A 6,883-nucleotide genomic window follows, 5' to 3' on the forward strand; every position below is an offset into this window, starting at 1 on the left:
GCTCAATTCCCTAAAGCTATAACCTATAACCTACACCTAAAACTAACCTAAACTTATAACCTTAACCTAAACCTAAAACCTAAATGTATTCTCAAATCCTTAAACCTAAACCTACACATAATCCTAATCTCAACTCCTCAACTTAAACCTAAACTTGAAATCCCAAACTAAACCTGATCTCAAACCCGAACCCAATTTCTTAAACCTAAACCATATCCTATTCTCAATTCCCTAAAGCTTTAACATATAACCAATAACCTATAATCTAAACCTAAACCTTAACCTAAACCTAAACCTCAACCTAAACCTAAACCTGTATCCTTAACCTAAACCTAAACCTTAACCTATAACCTATAACCTATAGCCTATAACCGAACCTTAACCTAAACCTAAAACCTAAACCTAAACCTATAACCTAAACCTATAACTTAAAACCTAAACCAAAACCTATAACTTAAACATATAGCCTAAAACCTAAACCTAAATCTAAAACCTAAATGTATTCTCAAATGCTTAAACCTACACCTACACCTAATCCTAATCTCAACTCCCTAACCTAAACCTAAACCTACACCTAATCCTAATCTCAACTCCCTAACCAAAACCTAAACCTAAACTTGAAAACCCAAACCTAAACCCGATCCCGAACCCGAACCCGATTTCCTAAACCTAAACCTTAACCTATTCTCAATTCCCTATACCTATAGCTTATAACCTAAACCTAAACCTAAACCTACAACCTATAACCTAAACCTACACCTAAAACCTAAATGTATTCTCAAATCCCTAAACCTAAACCTACACCTAATCCTAATATCAACTCCCTAACCTAAACCTAAACCTAAACTTAAAAATCCAAACCTAAACCCGAACCTAATTTCCTAAACCTAAACCTTAACCTATTCTCAATTCCCTAAACCTATAGCTGATTACCTAAACCTAAACCTTAACCTAAACCTAAACATAAACCTAAAACTAAACCTTAACCTAAGCCTAAACTTAAACCTAAACCTATAACCTACAACCTAAACCTACACCTAAAACCTAAATGTAATCTCAAATCCCTAAATCTAAACCTACACCTAATCCTAATCTCAACTCATTAACCTAAACCTAAACATAAACTTGAAAACCCAAACCTAAACCCGATCTCGAACCTGAACCCGATTTCCTAAACCTAAACCTTAACCTATTCTCAATTCCCTAAACCTATAGCTTATAACCTAAACCTAAACCTTAACCTAAACATAAACCTAAACCTAAACATAATCCTAATCTCAACTCATTAACCTAAACCTAAACATAAACTTGAAAACCCAAACCTAAACCCGATCTCGAACCTGAACCCGATTTCCTAAACCTAAACCTTAACCTATTCTCAATTCCCTAAACCTATAGCTTATAACCTAAACCTAAACCTTAACCTAAACATAAACCTAAACCTAAACTTAAACCTATAACCTATAACCTACACCTACACCTAAAACCTAAATGTATTCTCAAATCCCTAAACTTAAACCTAAACCTAAATTTGAAAACCCAAACCTAAACCTGATCCCGAACCTGAACCTGATTTAATAAACCTAAACCTTAACCTATTTTCAATTCCCTAAACCTATAACTTATAACCTAAACCTTAACCTATTCTCAATTCCCTAAACCTATAACTTATAACCTAAACCTAAAACTTAACCTAAACCTAAACCAAAACCTAAACCTATAACCTATAACCTTAACCTAAACCAAAACCTGTGACCTAAAACCTTAACTTATAACCTATAACTTAAACTTATAACCAATAACCTAACCTTAACCTTAACCTATAACCTATAACCTAAATCTAAACCTAAAACCTAAATGTATTCTCAAATCCCTAAACCTAAACATACATCTAATCCTAATCTCAACTCCATAACCTAAACCTAAACCTAAACATGAAAACCCAAGCCTAAACCCGATCCCGAACCCAAACCCGATTTCCTAAACCTAACCCTTAACCTATTCTCAATTCCCTAAACTTATAGCTCATAAACTAAATCTAAACCTTAACCTAAACCTAAACCTAAACCAAAACCTAAACCTTAGCCTAAACATAAACCTAAACCAAAACCTATAACCTATAACCTAAACCTACACCTAAAGCCTAAATGTATTCTCAAATCCCTAAACCTAAAACTACACCTAATCCGAATCTCAACTCCCTAACCTAAACCTAAACCTACACCTAAAGCCTAAATGTATTCTCAAATCCCTAAACCTAAAACTACACCTAATCCGAATCTCAACTCCCTAACCTAAACCTAAACCTAAACTTGAAAACTCAAACCTAAACCCGATCCCGAACCGGAACCCGATTTCCTAAACCTATACCTTTACCTATTCTCAATTCCCTAAACCTATAGCTTATAACCTAAACTTAAACCTTAACCTAAACCTTAACATAAACCTAAACGTAAACCTTAACCTAAACTTAAACCTAAATCTAAACCTATAACCTATAACCTAAACCTACACCTAAAACCTAAATGTATACTCAAATCCCTAAACCTAAACCTACACCTAATCCTAATCTCAACTCCCTAACCTAAAACTAAACCTAAACTTGAAAACCCAAACCTAAACCCGATCCCGACCCCAACTCGATTTCCTAAACCAAAACCTTAACTTATTCTCAATTCCCTAGACCTATAGCTTATAACCTAAACCTAAACATTAACCTAAAACTAAACCTAAACCTTAACCTAAACCTAAACCTATAACCTATAACCTAAACCTACACTTAAAACCTAAATGTATTCTCAAATCCCTAAACCTAAACCTACACCTAATCCAAATCTCAACTCCCTAACCTAAACCTAAAACTAAATTTGAAAACCCAAACCAAAACCCAATTCCGAACCCAAACCCGATTTCCTAAATCTAAGCCTTAACCTATTCTCAATTCCCTAAACCTATAGCTTATAACCTAAACCTAAACCTTAACCTAAACCTAAACCTATAACCTTAACCTAAACCAAAACCTATGACTTAAAACCGTAACCTATAACCTATAACCTAAACTTATAACCTATAACCTAACCTAAACCTAAAACCCTAACCTTAACCTATAACCTAAAACCTAAACCTAAACCAAAAACCTAAATGTATTCTCAAAATCCCTAAACCTAAATCTACACCTAATCCTAATCTCAACTCCCTAACCTAAACCTAAAACTAAACTTGAAAACACAAACTTAAACCTGATCCCGAACCCGAAACCGATTTCCTAAACCTAAACCTTAATCTATTCTCAATTCCCTAAACCTATAGCTTATAACCTAAACCTAAACCTTAACCTAAACCTAAACTTAAACCTTAACCTAATCCTAAACATATAACCTTAACCTAAACCACAACCAATGACCTAAAGCCTTAACCTATAACCTATAACCTATACTTATAACCTATAACCTAACCTAAACTAGAAACCTAAACCTTAACCTATAACCTATAACCTAAACCTAAACCTAAAACTTAAATGTATTCTCAAATCCCTAAACCTAAACCTACACCTAATCCTGATCTCAACTCCCTAACCTAAACCTAAACCTAAACCTAAAAACCCAAACCTAAACCCGATCTCGAACCTAAACCTGATTTCCTAAACCTAAACCTTAACCTATTCTCAATTCCCTAAACCTATAACTTATAACCTAAATCTAAACCTTAACCTAAACCTAAACTTAAACCTTAACCTAAACCTATAACCTTAACCTAAACCAAAATCTATGACCTAAAACCTTAGCCTATAACCTATAACCTAAACTTATAACCTATAACCTAACCTTAACCTAAACCTAAAACCTAAACCTTAACCTATAACGTAAAACCTAAACCTAAACTTAAAGCGTAAATGTATTCTCAAATCCCTAAACCTAAACCTACACCTAATCCTAATCGCAGCTCCCTAACCTAATGTTAAACTTAAACTTGAAAACCCAAACCTAAACCTGATCCCGAACCCAAACCTAATTTCCTAAACCTAAACCTTAACCTATTCTCAATTCCTTAAAGCTATAACCTATAACCTACACCTAAACCTAAACCTAAAACCTAAATGTATTCTCAAATCCTTAAACCTAAACCTAAACCTACACCTAATCCTAATCTCAACTCCTTAACCTAAACCTAAACTTGAAAACCCAAACTAAACCCGATCTCAAACCCGAACCCGATTTCCTAAACCTAAACCTTAACCTATTCTCAATTCCCTAAAGCTTTAACCTATAACCTAAACCTAAACCTTAACCTAAACCTATAACCTAAAGCTAAACCTTAACCTAAACCTAAACCTATAACCTTAACCTAAACCAAAACCTATAACCTAAACCTTAACCTATTACCTATAACCTATAACCTAAACTTATAACCGATAACCTAACCGTAACCTAAATCTAAAACCTAAACCTAAACCTAAACCTAAAACCTAAATGTATTCTTAAATCCCTAAACCTAAACCTACACCTAATCCTAATCTCAACTCCCTAACCTTAACCTAAACCTAAACTTGAAAACCCAAACCTAAACCTGATCTCGAACCTGATTTCCTAAACCTAAACCTTAACCTATTCTCAATTCCCTAAAGTTATAACTATAACCTATAACCTATAACCTACAGATAAACCTAACCTAAACCTATAACCTTAACCTAAACCTAAAATCTAAATGTATTCTCAAATCCTTAAACGTAAACCTACACCTAATCCTAATCTCAACTCCTTAACCTAAACCTAAACTTGAAAACCCAAACTAAACCCGATCTCAAATCCGAACCCGATTTCCTAAATCTAAACCTTAACCTGTTCTCAATTCCCTAAAGTTATAACTATAACCTATAACCTATAACCTACAGATAAACCTAACCTAAACCTATAACCTTAACCTAAACCTAAAACCTAAATGTATTCTCAAATCCTTAAACGTAAACCTACACCTAATCTTAATCTCAACTCCTTAACCTAAACCTAAACTTGAAAACCCAAACTAAACCCAATCTCAAATCCGAACCCGATTTCCTAAATCTAAACCTTAACCTGTTCTCAATTCCCCAAAGCTTTAACTTATAGGTAACCTATAACCTAAACCTAAACCTTAACCTAAACCTATAACCTAAACCTAAACCTTAACCTAAACTTATTACCTAAACCTAAACCTATAACCTAAACCAAAACCAAAACCTATAACCTAAACCTTAACATATAACCTATAACCTATAACCTATAACCTAAACTTATAACCTATAACTTAACCTTAACCTGAACCTAAAACCTAAACCTAAACCTATAACCTAAACCTATAAACTAAAACCTAAACCTAAACCTATAACCTAAACTTATAACCTAAAACCTAAACCTAAACCTAATACCTAAATGTATTCTCAAATCCCTAAACCTAAACCTACACCTAATCCTAATCTCAACTCCCGAACCTAAACCTAAACCTACACCTAATCCTAATCTCAATTCTCTAACCTAAACCTAAACCTAAACTTGAAAACCCAAACCTAAACCCGATCTCGAACCGGAGCCCGATTTCCTAAACCTAAACCTTAACCTATTCTCAATTCCCTAAAATTATAACCTATAACCTATAACCTAAACCTATAACCATAACGTAAACCTAAATCTAAACCTATAACCTTAACCTAAACCTAGGTTTTGAGTTTAAAAGTCCATCCTAGGTTTGAACACATTACTCATGTTGGATTTTGCCAGAGTTTAGAAGATTTGTAGGTACATTTTTTATTTCTTCATATATAAGTGTTTTTTTTGGCTTTCTTCCTTTTGAGATGTGTACAAAGGCATGCTTGTTTGATTGTGTCTACAAATGCTGTTTTATACAAGCTGACAAGTTATAGAAGTCAGTGGAGAATGAAATTCATTTTCTCAAGGGAAGGGTTTAAGAACTTGAAAGTGATCTTGTGTCGAAGTCCATATAAGTTACATCTGCAGTTTCAAGGAAAGAAGAAGCTTTATCTTCTGCATTTGCTAAAATTGACTGTCTGAAGGAAGAAAATTCTGTAAAAATGTGAGCATTATTGAATGCATATGAAGGGTGTTTACAGTGTTGGAGTGTATTTGTTTCTTGCACATGGGGGCACGCCTTAGTTGTAATTCTTATGATAGGTTGAGCAAAGTGAAGTATTGTTTATTTAGAAATATGAATGTAGGATGCATTGTATGATTTGATTACTATTTGTAATAAATGCATCATTTTTTTTCTGATTGCATTTTATGTACTATTTCTATCAGCATTAAGCTTAGATGAGTTATCAATCACAGGAGGTTCTTGCAATCACTACCAAAAAAATGAGCAAAGGCTGCGGACTAAAAGAAGTATTTGCTACGGATATAAACCGTAGAAAAATTGCTACGAGTTTAATCCGTAGCTAAAAGCTCTTAACTCATAAGGTCTTAGTTAGAGGCTAAGGGTCCAATAAGGGGCTCTATGGGCCCACTGCAATATATATGTTTTTATCTAAACCGTCCATACATTTTGAAAGCTCATTTTAGGACATGGCCCGAAAAAAGGAGACAGATCAAGGCTTAAGTGGACCACACCGTAGGAAAAAGTGGAGATTAAGCACTTACCATTAAAAATTTATTCAGAGTGGTGTGGTCCACTTGGGCATTCAATATTCCTCCTTTTTTGGGTAATGTCCTAAATTTAACTGTCAAAATTAATGGACGGCGTGGATAAACTACATACATCACTGTGGGCCCCACGGAACTGTCGGTAGGAACGCATGTCCCTAGTACCGTCAGGATGTAATCCCTAATCTGCACCGAAAAAGAGCCCGCCATTTGTTTTTTCATTCTGGCGGGCTGTTCCCTCTCTCTATCCC

The 6,883-nt window shown here is 34.4% G+C and overlaps 1 long non-coding RNA gene across 1 annotated transcript; it reads right to left on the minus strand.

Annotated features, from left to right (window-relative positions):
* Positions 1–1,914: 1,914 nt before the first annotated feature.
* LOC131251446 (uncharacterized) lies at positions 1,915–4,558 on the minus strand. The gene is made up of 4 exons (XR_009173875.1): positions 4,498–4,558; positions 3,800–3,926; positions 2,952–3,020; positions 1,915–2,017 (listed from the first exon to the last, which is right to left on the minus strand). It is a non-coding gene; the product is annotated as an uncharacterized LOC131251446 (long non-coding RNA).
* Between the last annotated feature and the right edge of the window lie 2,325 nt (positions 4,559–6,883).

Source organism: Magnolia sinica, chromosome 7 (assembly GCF_029962835.1).
Source record: "Magnolia sinica isolate HGM2019 chromosome 7, MsV1, whole genome shotgun sequence".
Lineage (NCBI taxonomy): Eukaryota > Viridiplantae > Streptophyta > Magnoliopsida > Magnoliales > Magnoliaceae > Magnolia > Magnolia sinica.